The sequence below is a fragment of the Lycorma delicatula genome, chromosome 3, assembly GCF_047948215.1.
Source record: "Lycorma delicatula isolate Av1 chromosome 3, ASM4794821v1, whole genome shotgun sequence".
Classification (NCBI taxonomy): Eukaryota; Metazoa; Arthropoda; class Insecta; order Hemiptera; family Fulgoridae; genus Lycorma; species Lycorma delicatula.
Window position 1 is genome coordinate 37,197,057 of NC_134457.1, and position 15,809 is coordinate 37,212,865.

Genomic DNA, 15,809 nt, shown 5'->3' on the forward strand with positions numbered 1-15,809 from the left:
CAATAAAGATTGCAACGGGAAACTAATCCACTCTTTTCTTAACCTAGTGACCCTAGCCTGAATGTTTGTTTATTGTTATTTGTCTCCCATCTAAAAATGAATAGTTAGCCCGTTTCCGTAGGGTATCAAACTCTTGCTGTTTAATGTAATGCACGATTCAATGATTAATTATTACTCAATCTCTCCATTCTCCACCTTGTCTCTCAGGTAAAAAAACTCCCATAAAAAACTTAACTCCACTGCCTAGACTCCGCTTCTTTTCCTTACAGCAAACTTCCTAATTTACGTTTCCATGTCGAACAGTCCAGTAGTTATATCCATTAATCTACTAAAACTTTAACATGGTGTTCTATTTAACGCTGGAAGATATAACTGAATTCATGTGTAACTTCTCCAGCTCGCCGCCAGTTTTATGGTTGATTGTATAAAATACAAGTGTAATATTTTTACTTCCTTGTACGAAGTGCAGGAAGTATTGTAATCGCGAAAAATTTCGGTTTTTAGATTTCAACGGAAATATTCATTTTGACCATCCCTGAATCCATTTTGACTAGTTTCGGCGTGACGTCTATTCGTACGTATGTATCTCGTATAACTCAAAAACAATTAACCCTAGAATGTTGAAATTTTGGATTTAGGACTGTTGTAACATCTAGTTGTGCACCTCCCCTTTTGACCCCAAAAATTTGGATTTTTGATCTTTTCTTAAGTTCAGTAATAAGCCCTCATTGAGAGCTTTTCAACGATATATCATAAGTGATAATTATTTGCATTGGTTCCAGAGTTGTAGCCCAATAAAATTTTAATTAATGAAATATTTGGATCTTGCAAGGGAAAGGCACATCGGTTCGAATGCGACTTCATTTCCTTTTTTTAACTTTTTTTTAATTTAAATATATTGATTTATTAATTATTAACCTCTGATTCTAAAAAAAAATTACAATAAATAATAATTCAATAATAACAAAAAAATATATATAATTAAAAAAATATCTAATAAAAAATATAAATATATAAGCGATTTATATAATTTAATAGGCGTACAAGGAAGTCATGTGATCCACATCAGATTTTTTTATATAAAGAATTTTATCTAAAAATTCAGTTTCCTAACAATAATATAATAAGCTGAGGAAACCGATAAAAACCGTAATTTTATTTGCTAAAAATGTTTCACTTATTGTTCCAACGAAATATAAAAGTTGGATAAATATTTAAAATATAAAATTGTGGAATAACCCCAAAAAAGTTACTGAGAATAATAAATATATAAAATTATGAAATTTTATGTTAGTTTATTTAAGTCCTTAATAATAATAATAATAATAATAATAATGCAATGATCGATGCGTGATTTCAGATTATTTACGCTTAAGTTAATTCCAGTTTTCTATTAAATTTTCCAACAACGTATCTTATTCCATATAATTTTCTGTATTTTTTTTTTTCAATTATATATTTTTAATAAATATCTGTAATTATCATTATTGATGCTGTATTTAAAAAAAAATGGTTAACGTAATTTTATTACGAACAAATATAAACAATAATTAAATTGATTATTTATCTTTCCTCCGAGTAGTTCACCTTGGAACACGTTAGTTCACTTATTTATTTGCGGCTGTTTCTTTTTTCCTGTTTTTGTATTTGCCCATTACCTACCTCTTAATTCTTTCTGATATTTCTTTCCTTCGTTCTTCAGAAAGTTCAGTTTGTTGTTCTTGCGTTTTGGCGCTTCTTGGTACCTTTTATTTTTATTTTTTATTCTCTTTAAAATTTCTTATAAACTCTTCAGTTATCTTCACTTCTTTTAGGTCTTCTTGGACTTGTGAGAACCATATATTTTTAGGTTTTATTATTACAAAATATTAAAAATTTGTTTAGCCAATCTACTGTTATTCTAAATAATCGAGGACTTAAATACAATTCGTCTTTTCCTTATCGTGTCTGTCAGTTTTTCGATTTTAGTATAAAGTTTGTTATTTGAATTAATTATTCATATTATTTTGAAATGTAGGACATTTTTCTTATAATTTCCCTTTTGATTTTTTCTATATTTTTAGTAGCCCTTTGTTGCACAGTCTTAGGATTTCTGCCACATAGAGTGCTTCCGGCTTTAATACAGTTTTATACATAATTTTATTACGAACAAATAGAAATAACAGTTAAACTGACTATTATTTTATTTTATTTATGGAATTCTATTAAAATTTATTATACATTATTAACAGAAGGGAATATTTTTTTTTTTATTCTCTTCTCTTTTAAAACCAGAAAGATGCATTATTCTAAACAGTAATGGAATACTTCAAAAGTAATATCCTTGACTAATAATGTCAAAGGCACAACACCTTGTTTATTGTGTGTTAATTATAATTCCCATTAAAATTAAAACGGTAGACTGACAAATGAAGGAAAAATGTATCGGACTGAAGGTTTTTAAATATTCTTAATTTATTTATATCGTCGTTTAAATACTAACATTAATTTTTATTACTTAACCTGCGTTTTGTTTGTGAATTATTTGGAGGATAGGGTATAATTTTGTGTCACGTAATCTAATGATTGTTTTTTTGCCTATTTGGAGTATTTTTGGGGTCACGCGGCTAAATCCGCGTTCCTTGGAAGTCCTACAACTGTGGGTTATTTCTGATTCACGGCTTACACACACAACTTAATTTAAAATATTTTTCATTTTATTTAAATATAATACTTTTTCGTTTATTTAATTTCGCGCGTTTTATTTAATATCGTATTTAATTCGCGCGGGTGTGGCGGTACTAGCGGTGACGGTCGGCACTAACTAAACTAATGTAATTTCACAACTTACATATAACAAATTTCGCTTCTACGGTCGTCAGACTAGTGTAGCCACGTAGCTTAACGCACCAGGTATCGAGTCAACCGCATGATCGAGTTCGAGACCCGACCAGACCGAATTACATATTTACACTTTAAATATTATTCATTTATTTAATTCTACCGCTCACCTGTGACGTCACAACATAGTAGTAGGTTAGAGCATTTTTTGGGGTGGGGATGCAAGTTTGCAATAACTTTTTTCTCAAATATTGTTATTTTTTAATTGTTAACAAATGCGCCTAAGAAAAATATGAACTTAATCAGGCGAAATCTCGAGATACTGAGCGTGACCTTGCATTATAGTCTCACCCACTGGACCTTTTAAGTTGAAATTTTAATTGCATCAATGCCCCATATATAGAAGTAATCTGATCAAATTTCGTCAAAGTCGGTCCAGTAGTTCTGGAGATATAAAGTGATTTAAAGGCCCTTGCCGAAATCTATATGCGAACATTAATATCCGGAAAATTTTCATTCGGTATTTGATTTTCTGGGTTTCTTAGGTGAAAACGTCAAGATCTGGTGAAAACGTCAAGATCTGGTGAAAACCGCATATTTGCCCAAATTGGACCGAATACAATACTTTTCGTTCTAGAGCTGTAGCTCTGCTACAACGCTGTTTATATAGGTAAGTAATAATATTGCTGTTCCTATCGGGAAGAATGAATGAATGCCCTTTCGAGTATTATGTGTATTTAGAATCAATTTAAAAAAAAGAAGTAAAATTAATTTTTCACCAGTGCCCATAACATAATTTGAAAAAAAGGTTAATAAAAATCTTTGCAAGTTCTGTTTCGCAACCAATGTATGTATATTAAATTTTGAGGGAATATTGTTTACATTATTATACTCTTAAAAGAATTTTATTTATTATAGTCTGTCTATATATATATATATACATTTTTTATTTATTTATTTATTTTAGTGATTTTTTAAAGCTGTTCTTTCACAATCATAAAGTTTACTTTTTTTCATAATTCTATGATACAATTGGTGACTGAAGGGAAAGATTGAGAAATAAGTTACGTTAAAAAAGAATATATCGGCTAGTTAAATCTATAATTTTCAGACGCAAACACAAAAAATAAATAAAGCTAAATAAGTCATTGTTTGTTCTTAACTGCATTACTTGTAATAAACGTTTTCTTTGTTATATTTACAGGTGTGAGTTATCAAATAAAGAAGGTAAACAGTGATAATTATTTCGCAATACAGCTATTAGTTTACATTTTATAAAAATTTCACCGTTACTTAGAGTATTTTAGTATTAAAAACATATTTATTGTGTTCTTGTTTTTATTCATATGAATAAATTGAAGTAAATTATTATTATCTTGTCAATGATAAATTAAACTTCGTTATTAGAAATTTGCAGTAATCTCGGTAATAATAAGAAAATTTCGTTGAAATTTTACATTTTATTTTCTAATGAATCCTTTTTCATGTAAAATAAGGTGTTGGTATATTTATTAATTTTTTAAGACGACATACATTACAAAAATAGATTACAGGAAATTTTATTTACTATTTTTTTTTAAGAATAGAACTTTCTTTAAAAAACCAATAAATTGAAAAAAAGTTCTTTAGATTATTATTTTTAAAGTCAGTACCAAATTAAAATCAAACTACTAACAATTTATATAATTCTAATTCGGTATACCTTTAAAAAGGTAGAAAATGTAAGAATTAAATATTTTGTAATCATTTTTTTAATTTATTTTCTTAATTATTACGTTTCAATCTGTTCAAAATGTGAGCAGTAACCATCCCACCCCATTTTCCAGTGAGAAAAGAATGATATGTAATTGAGGAGGTAGTCGTCTTGTACGGACTCAGGCCGACCATTCCTGAGACGTGAGGTTAATTAAACCCCAGCCACCATAGTGCACCGATATCCACTGTCTAGTATTCTTACCCGTACAAGAGCAACTAACCTTTTCTAGTATTTGAACCTCAGAATCTTCGACTTCAAAAATCAGCTGTTAATAACTAATTTGTGGCGATATGTTAACAACCTCTATATCAATCCGGTGGACATTTTATTATTTATGAAAATTTATTTTAAACTGTTTTAATATTGTTAATGCGGATAAACTTTCAAAAAGAACAAAAACCCTCTAGTACGAAAAATTGATTAAGGTTCAATAATGAAAAAATGTGTAATATTTTTATATAACATTTTCCTGCTAATTTTGCTCAATTTCTCAACAAAAAAAAAACAGTACTTTGAGTGTTACAATGATATCAAAATGTCTATATAATGATGGTATAACAATCAATTATTACTCGTTCAAAGTATAGAAAGTTCAGTTGATGCTCAGTGTTGGGATAGATTAAGACTGGCTTCTTGACATTTACAACGTCCTGTTATAATTCACAATCCCCTTTATTGTACTTTTAGCGGTTCAACACTATTTCTAACACCCTAAATAGAAGTACCTTGCATTTATGCGTTTACGCTTTTTAAACTTTGACGATTAATAATACATATTGATGACAACGAACAGGTAAAAATAATCTTCAAATTTTTTGTATATATTATACAATTTTTCATTTAAATTAACTAGAAAAAATCAATTACTTGTAGCTCCGTAATAACTTTCTCTACAAATTGAAAAAAAAAACTGTTCAAATCGGAAAATTTGATAAAAACTAACGCTTGAACATACAAATAAAAATCATAGCTATCGAATTGAGAACCTCGTTTTTTAAATCGGTTAAAAATAAATTTAAACAAAAGTTTTGTACTTGAAAAAAAGGATTTCACGGTACTTATTTCTTTATATTTTATTTACAAAAAACAGGTTCCTTTAATTCTTCTATCTTTTTTCTTCTTTCATTATAATTTCCAGTTTGTTTTTAAAGTAAATTGTATTCCTGGAATCTAACGGTTGTGGTTTGCGGGTATTTTGCGCACGAGAGATAACTTTGCCTTTTCTTGTTTATTATTTTAAAGCTTACCAATATTATATTCATGAATTTCTCTTAAATGTTACCTATATATTTTGTTATTACTGCATATTATCGGTTTCGTATGTTGGTAACTCTGTAAACTTTTAGCCGCATTCAAGTCTCACACACCAGTTTCACTGCGACTAGTCTTCGTAATCCGACCAGTGCGAAAAGTTTATTCACCTCGTGTCAGTGTCAAAGATTTCCATTATATTGTTACTACTACTACTACTACTACTACTACTACACTTGACGTCGGTATTCTCCAGTAACGGCTTCCACTGGGCAAACGATCAGGTTTAAATTATTATTTGTAACTTTATAAACAGCAATCTCGTTTTTCTTTATGTGTATGTTTCTTTATGTGTAAAATAAAGAACTTACTAACATTTCAATTTTGTGTTTACTAGAATTTATTATTTTTACACAAAAATAGTGAAGTACTTTAAACATTGTATCTGTGAGTTTCCGTTTTATTTTTTTTTATACAATTTTTATTTATATAGATGAGTGTTTAAATGGTAATTTCTTTTTTTATTCTTTTGTATATATTTATGGGTTTAAAAATAAATTAATCGGTAGATGTTTTGTAAATGTGGCATGTGATATTTACGCTGCATGTTAGAGGAATGTGGGAATGTTATTTTATTTAGTTAATGACTTTGGAGTCATGTAGAGGTACATGTACCTACATTAAAATCCTAGCATATCTATTAATAGTGTTATAAAAGTTACATTTTTTCTATGGAAATTATTTCCCAAATATTGAAATATTTAATGTAATTTATTATCAGTATTAATATTTATTACTATTATTTCTATTTTTTATTTATAAATATAAATAATTTTGCTTGTATTTATTATAATTTCTTTGCTTTTCATACAAGGTTTTAACAAAATCTTATTACATCAAATCGCATCGATTTATATGTCATATAAGAAGGGTTTCAGCTAGGTTTCAATTAAATTTTTAGGTTAAAATTATCATGAACTCGATTAAATTGCTTCTTGTACCTCAAATTAAATTCATCTCCTTTTGACAAAAAATGCTTGTTTTCCATTTATTCCTTCAGAATGCTTACAAAAAAATTAAAAAAATCAGAAGCCTTTCAATTTAAAAAATTAATATTTAAAGTAAAAATTATTATTATTCTTTTAATGGTACGTATTATATTTCAGTTCTTAATACAAAAAATATTTTAATGCTTTTTAACTGAAACTTATACAATTTATAATTATGTTATAAAAAATAATAATTTTTACCGGAACAATTAATCCAGTTAATTATCCATCAGAAATAGATTTTCATTTTACACATAAATATTTGGTAAATTTTTTTAAGAACATGAACTGCCTAGAGGTTTTATCCGTGAACTTGATCAGTCAGATCCTAATACAGAAACTTTAGAAGTAATGTTATCTTCGATATTAATTTTTATTAAATACAGTTTGAAAAATAAATAAATAAAGATGGATTCAATTCTTTTTATGGAGGATAATTTTATTTAAAATTTCATTCGGGTTTCAGGTATTAACTGATATAAAAATGTCAATCCTTAGCCGGGAAACAAAGGTTTTCAATATGTCAATGGGTTAATCTACCGACTGAGCTAACCAGATAATTTAATAACTTTAAACACAATTAAAAAACAGGAAAGAGTTTCTTAATTTGACCCGTACATTTTTCTTTGAATTAGATGTAACTATTTGGAGATTTTTTTTAGAGAAAATTCCTGGGAATTCCGAGGAGGATTTTAAGAATAGAATAAAAAATTTTTTAAACAAAATGTCTCTCACTCTCTCTCTCTCGCTCACACAAGCACGCGCAAACACACACACACACACATATATATATATATACACACGTGCGCGAATATATAATTTAATATTTATGTTAAATACTTACTTTTAATATTTATGGTAATTTTTTTATTTGTAAAAGAAATTTCCCTCTTGATCTGTTAAATCGTTTTCTTTATAACTTATGTTAAGTAATTTTTGAACGAAAAAATTTACGTTGTCTTTATAGGCGATTTTAATATATTTTTTTTGTTTTATTTTGTAGTTATTATAAGTGCTTAGTCACTTTATTGTAATGACGTGTAATGATGTAAGCCTATACTCAAAGTTTTTTGACTGGAAATGAAAAAAAACTACTTAAAATTTAACGGTAAAAAATGCACATTCCTCACTTTAAGATAACCAGCTCATACTTGTTAGCGTTTACTGTAAGTCATTTCTCTGAATTTTTTTTCTAATCAAGATGTAGGTTTCTCGGTTTTTCGTTTCTAGCAAACTACTTATTTTAATACAGATAACCATTTTTTTGTAAGCCTATATATTTTATAATGTTGTTAGTCATATGTATTTTTAGAATTACATTTTTTAGATTATTAATATGTTATTTAAAAATTATTTAATAACCTCATTCGAAAGCTAAAAGCTATACATAATTTTTTTAACGATAATATTTACATCTTCAACTAATTAATATTTAATAATGTCAGACATTAATATATTTTTATTAATATCTAATTTTAAAATGTGTTAATCAGTTGTTAAACACTATAGTTTTTTTTTATTGAATTATTAGTCATAAACGGATTTTGTTTTAAATTACAGTATACGTTAACCTCGATCAAAGGTTAACATTTGGTGCTGTCCGTTCTCAAGCCGACATTCCTGAGCCCGCTACGTTTAACTGAATTCCACTGACCAAAATACCGACGGCTCTGAATTTTACAACGGGTACCTGGACATAAAAGTACCTGGACAAATGATACATTAAAATGACACAATTTTACTTATAACATTATTGTTTGTTTATTTATTTAAATGTTTGAAATGTTTCGGGTATTTAATTCACCAAACATTTGCAGTCTATCCGATTCATAATATTTTAAGCTGTCATTTCGACCTCTGATTGGTCCATTTTAAGAGGTTCTTTTACTTTTTTAAGTTTGATCTTAATATCTGTTTGAAATTCTAAGAAAATATTTTTATTTAAACACGAATGGATTTTGTAAAACATTCCATTAAATCTTGAGTGAAATGATTCGCAACAGTTTGTTCTTTTTAAATTAACTACGAAACTAGCCCGTATCGTTGGTGGAAACACCTTAATTTTCTGGTATGTGTGTAAACAATACAAATGTTTTTCTAGTAATGACAGTTAAATGAGCAGTGATAGGTTAGTGCGCAAATAACACAACGTTGCTGCTACGTGCGTTTTTGGGAGATCATTTCCTGTGTCTTATGAGCACCTAGATCGCCAGATTTATCTCCCAAGTACTTTTTTCTTCGGCATTGTTTAAAAAGAATTTATTCAGAAATAATCTTTGCTCATTCGATCGACTCAAACGGAACACTGAAGTCTAAATATTTCCCATCAGCGAAACAACTATTAAAAGAACGGCTACTAACACGAACAAACATATTGATACCTGTATTGCTGCAAACGAAAGATATTTAGAATATTTATTATAACAAAATTATTATAATCTATGCAATTATTTAATATTTTATTAATTGGTTTCCATGCATGTTTTTTTTTTCTGTATGGGTTGCGTAAATTTTCGCTCATACTGATGTATCTGTACTTTTACAACCTTACACTTTGTTGTTATAAACCCTTGTATATTTTTATAGATATCTTAAACGAATAAGATGAAATGGATTAAATAACAGTAAAAAAAAATTCCGAGTCCAACCGCATCAGATGCCAGCATACTGATCACTTTATCAATTGACACAAGTATTAAGTTTTTGTTTGTTTTTCTTTAATATGAAAAATAGACTAATTTATATTAATGACGTAAATTCGATCAAATTTTTATGGAACGCAAAGTTTTACAGATAAATCTCCTTGTTGAATTAATTAAGTTCTGTTATGAGTTAAGTATTTTTTTTTTTTTACGCTTTTATATAATCATGTAATAACTTTTTTCTCACACGGTCATTACTCGGATAATTTATCTTTCTTAAATCATGCATTGTTCCACAATTAATGGGAAAAAACTGGGTTTAAGAATTTAATTAAGCTAATTACTGAAATACCATGATAACTTATATAATTTCAGTAAATGTATCAGACTGAATTTAACAGCGCTTATACAAACATTTCAAATCAACTGTAACGTAAATGTATTATCCCTGTTATACATGTTTGTAAATGATACAGGAATACAGATTTTACTTTGTTGTTTTTAGAGTTAGATTATGTACCTGTGAAGATATACTCGTAATTTGGCATGTTTCACTACTTTTGTTACGTGAATCGCTTCTTAACCGGCTTATTTCTTTTCAAATCAAAATTAAATGAGATTTTTGGTTATACACAAAATAGAATAATCATTTATGTACAAGCGTAAAATATTTATGGTCTTATTTTGTAGAACTATACTACTTTTCAATAAATAATAATTACACTACTTTAAAAAATTATTGAAAAATTAATAAAATATCATAATTTTTGAAAGAGAGATTTTGCATTAATAGGAATAACGTATATTTTTTAATTAATAAGTAACTCTTAACATACTTTTAATTTTTAAATACAAAGTTCAACTTCTTCGGTGGATAATAACGTGGATTGTGTTGTATCTTTTATTAATTCATTATAATTATTTAAATGATGTAGAACTGAAATACGTAGAAAGGCGGTATTACGAAACGTTACGAAGAAGCGAAGAGAGTAATTGGAATATCAGAACTTATAAGAAAATGTTTCTGAATCGTCCCGGTCATTATTTTCTTATTAAAATCTTTGAAAAAAAGTTGGAACTGTACAAGATAACATAATAAAATCCTTCATTCCTTATTCTGGGACTGAAAGCAGGAAACGAAATTACGAGGAATCAATCATACTTCTTGTATTTTCTAGGGAAAAAATTAAACGTGTAAATAGCTACACTAACTACATGTTTTCGGTCAGTGGCTTACAAATTTAATCGAAAAATATTTGACTGGCTATTCTTCAAGAGTAATATTCTATTTCTAAAATATACATTAATGTTCTGTTTCTTGTCACTTTCTAGATAATTCTTTAGATTAAAATAAAAATTATGACCATCGAATATCTTTCTATTAGAAAAATCGTATTGCGTGAAAACACAGCACGTGGCTATGGTTAACATTGGCTGCAGAAACATTCATCATCACTTGAAATCGTGACTAACACGTTATCGATATTTCGCGACTGATTCAATGTCATACTATAATGTCACAATTAAATGCAACTTATACGTTTTTTTTATTGTTTTATTTAAACTAATAATAAGCAATTTTAATAATAATTTTATAATTCTGAGTGCCTAAGACACAGACAACACTTTGCACACACCGTTAAAAAATGAAGCCTGTTTAAAAAAAAAATGGTTTTGCCAAGTTATTCAAAATTCGCACATCATAGTTCGTAACAGTAGAATTCAGAACAGATGCATCTATTGAGTAATTAGAACATCTGAGTAAACAAGCTGTCCTCGGTATGTGACCGTATCTTGACCGACCGGCTTGCGGAAACCCGGTAATTTTTTTAAAGTACCCCTATTTGCTGTTATTTATAAGTTTACTCACACAATATTTATGTTTATTTACGCATTGAACAGATTGTTGTTTATAGTATTTATTATTTTAATTTTGTTAAGTATCAGTTAAATAACTGATAAAAGTGTAATTTGAGCAAATTAAGAAAACTAATTTTCTTTGTGCCGAATGAGTGTTTTTACTTTTTTAGAGTGTTTAAAATGTTCTGTTATTAAAAAAAAATTATTTTATTAAATTTTAGTATAATATTAACTTCTGCATGGCAATCAAGCAACAAAGGATTATTTGCAATATTGGAATAATAGGTCATAGCATTAAAGAATAATAATCAAATTTTTATTTATAAAATAATCATGGAAAGATGTTTTTCTTATTAATTTATAAACAGATGTTGATCTGTATACCATGTTCTCGTCTGTTTTCGTCCGTATTATTATAGGCGAAAACAGTTTTTATAAATCAAAACATAACATTGCATTATCAGTATGTTTTAGTCTCATATTACTAGATTATAAAATAATTATTTAAAATGTTTTGAATTTAAAATTCTGTATAAAAATTATTACTTCTTATCAAAATGCTGTATGTAACTGATTATTTAAAGACTGCGGCAGGTAGGTTTATTTTTAGTTACTTCTTTAATATAGTATTAATGCATCATTAGATACCCAATCAAGAAATTGAAACATTTTTTTTTAAATTTATTAAATATCTTTCAAATTCTTATTCATTTAAGATAAAAAACTGATTAACCAAACATAATTTTTTTAAAGTTAATTTTTATTTTGTGTAAGCAACATAATATTACATAAAAGAGAAGTTTTATATATTTATGTGTAAATGATTAAAAGTACATATAATAACAATTAACCTGATAATAATAGTTAATCAGTGCAGACTAAATATTCAGTTTTTGTTACTACTTCTTATAGTAACATAATTGAAATTATATAAATATTGTTATATTATTTTTATTTTCTTTAATATCACCCATTAACTTTGGTTCAAAATTTTTGAATGTTTACTATTTATGAATTTTAAGAATCTAATAAAATAAATGGTAATTTTTAGAAAAACCATTGTATTAACATATTCATATTAAAAAATGAATAGAATTAGTTTTTTTAATTATTATAATTGAGGAAAAATGTAATTAAACAGTTAATACTTAATGTATATTCATTACCACATTTCCTTACCATTTCTGTATTTCATTACTACATCTTGACAAATAATGAGTAGTCATTATAAAGTGAATTGTTTATTTTTATCAGGCAACTTTTGTTTTTTAATAGATCTAGTCATATTGTAATGCATAAAACTATCATTTTCACAGCATTAAAAAAAAAAATTGAATGTACTGTAAATTGATTACTGTACTCCTCTTAAAAAAAGTAATGTTTGTTAAGTATAAATAAACAGTTAAAAGCTGTGCTGAACAAATCATTAAAATTAAAATCCATTTTACAGTATTAAAAAATAGCAAACCCAGAGTTAATAACAGTATTTGTAAATTTAAAAAAAAACATATGCTCCATTCACAGGGACTCCATTCAAAGAGACAGATTGTCTCCGATACCCTTTAATTGCTTATTAAAAAAATCAATCTGTGAACGGAACAAGAGGTTAGAACTACAAATTTATAGGAATGTAAAAGTAGGAATAAAGGAAAATTCATTCCCGTAAACATCCTTAGGTTTGCAGATTTAGAAATTTTGGCTAAAAATGAAGAAGCAAGAATAAAAATTCCAGAATTAGAAAAATGTGTGAATAAAATAGGTTTACAAATCTCTTTTGAAAAGACAGAATAATTTTCCAACAGTAAAAGTAATAGAAACAAAATATAATCAAAGTTTAAGAAAATAAAATAATTAAAAGAACAAATAAATTTAAATATCTGGGAGAAGTAATAACACCAAATGTTTTGGAAAAGGAAGGAATAAAAACTAGAGTAAGATAAATGCAAGTGACTTTTCGTTTAACAAAAAACTTAAATAACAAAAAATCCCTTCCAAAAAGTGCGAAAATTAGGACATTACGGAATAGTCATTTTATCAGAAACCCTGTTTGGAGCGGGCGGAATGTTGCAGAATTTTTCGAAAATTAAAATGGAAAAGAAAATATTAAGAAAAATTCACACCCCTAAAATTACCAACGGTTGAACATAAGCTAAAAAGCTCAGAAGAAATTTACACAAATTTGGAAATAATAGAAACTACAATAAGAAAAAGAAGATTTAAATTTTATAAAAATCTATACAGAATGGATGAGAACAGACTTAACTAAGCAGTTACATACTTACATACTTTAAAAACAGAAAAACAAAAATTGCATGGTTTAAAGAAGTTGACAAGAATTTAAAAATATTAAATATCTTAGAAGAAACAATTGAAAATAGAAACACATTTAGAAAAGTAATAGATGATTCTAAATTTCCAGAAGAGCCAAAAACTAAAAATGAGAAATTAAAATGGAGTAAAGACATAAGATAAAAACACAGGGAGAGAACAAAACAATTTTGGAAAAGGAGAAAAAATTCTAAAGCTATGCAACGTGATCCTTAGATGGTTCAATTGAAAAAAAAAATGTTTAAAAGTTAAAGTTGATTTGATAAAATTTAATATAATTTTCAAACCATGTATAAAAAATATAAAAATGTATAAAACCAAAAAAAAATAAGAAAAAATGTCAATTTTATTAGAAAAATTAGTGAGAGATGAATAATTTTTTTGTTTTTTTATTTTTCTATATGACACAATTTTACCTAAATCTCTATATAATTGAATTTATACAACTTTAAACTGCTTCACTGAAAAGTGCTATCAATCTTGCGAGAGTGTATTCTTGTGACTAAATTTTCAATGTTTAGATTTTATTGCACTTCTGACTGGGAAGGCACTATCTATTTCTCTCAAGCAGATGATTAAAAAGTATATGATATACACTATGTACTGTGTATAAGGAAAAATAGTAGTAAATGGATTAATGAACTATTAACTAAGGACTATCTTTTACCTTGAACCTCGGTTTTCAGATTTTATATCACATGTACTGTACTTCAGTAAAATTTTATTTAAAAGTTCTTACTACAAGTCGCTAACAATAAAAATGTTAGCAGTTCGAGGAGATAATTTAATAGGTGTCTTGAATTACTGGTATATGATGAGTTATTTTACATTTTTTTGATGAGTTATTCATCCCATAACTTCAGCAATTAAACCTCAATATACTTTGTATGTAATGTTTGTGTTAATATTTGCTTTCTTTTACTGATTTTTTTCTCTTCAGTTCTTTCTGTTATCAAATTAAGTAACTCTGGGTGTCTTAATTGACCAATCTTTCTGTATACCCCTATAAAAGAAATGTGTGATTTTTAAGACATCAAACTGAAAATAATTATAAACTCAGTTGAGTTTTTTATTCATTTTGGTGACTATTTGATTAGTTTCAAAAGTACTGGAAGGACCAAACAGTCCAAATAATCCCTTCAAAGAGACTTGGATAATGGACTGATTGAAGTGTTCCTATGCGGTCATAAAAGATGAAAGAAAGTGATTCTTTTTTAACAGCGTTGTATAACATTTTTTTTAAATTAAAATAAAGTTTTGGTTTTTTTTGTAACATTGGATATTTTTCTTGTTATGTAACCCATTTTTGTTGACCTCTGATTATATTTGTATGTGTTTTTTTTTTTTTTTTTAACTAGAAAGATGAATTGAATAAATACCTAATGAAAATTTGCCTGGAATTACGTAGGAATTAAATCCAAATTATGACAACTGGTCAATCAGTTTATTTCTTTATTATTTTATTCATGACAATTAATGAGTTAAAAATTATACAATAAAAGAACTGCTAATTCAAAGAAACAATTTAATGGTATTACTATAATTATTAGGAAAGCTTAAGAGAAAAACAGCAAATGAAATACTGCAAAATTCTTATCATAGTACACATATTCATTGTTCTATATACAGAGAATAAGTTATCATATATTTCAAGAAATTTTTAAATAAACTGTTTCAGTGGTGAGGGTTTATAGAGCAGTTAATGCTACTCTGAAAAACAGACTACATTACTTAGACAACTAATAATAATTAGAATTAGAACTATGGCATTCTATAAAAGAAAAGGGTAACTCAAAGAAAACTGGAATCAATATTTATTTATTTTTTAAGTTTGTTGTGTGTTGGTTGGTGGTGAAAATCATAAGTAATTTTTTATTTAAGAATTAAAATCTTATAATGAGCACCAAATCAAATTAAAAAATATTAAGAATGATATTAAATCTATGAAAGATATTAAGAATGTGGTCAAAATGATACTGTGATATTTGAGTTGAGAGTATTCATTTAAGTATGTTTTTTCTGTGTGAAAAAAACATTAGATAAGTATTTTAATGTTCTTTTTCATTTATTGAATGGTTGCATAGATGATAATTTTTTGTTATC

At 26.9% G+C, this 15,809-nt stretch overlaps 1 protein-coding gene across 4 annotated transcripts in view; it reads left to right on the top strand.

Annotated features, from left to right (window-relative positions):
- bgm (acyl-CoA synthetase bubblegum family member 1) overlaps positions 1–15,809 on the top strand; it is a 159,406-nt gene that overhangs the window by 79,897 nt on the left and 63,700 nt on the right. Inside the window, exon 1 of one of the 4 annotated variants that reach the window (XM_075359654.1) lies at positions 5,953–6,111. The exons of 2 other annotated variants lie outside the window; for them this stretch is intronic. The gene's annotated coding sequence lies outside the window, so the exon portion shown is untranslated. Of the gene's footprint in view, positions 1–5,952; positions 6,112–6,145; positions 6,275–15,809 lie in introns of those variants that run through there. One more of the 4 variants, XM_075359657.1, reaches the window with a different exon arrangement.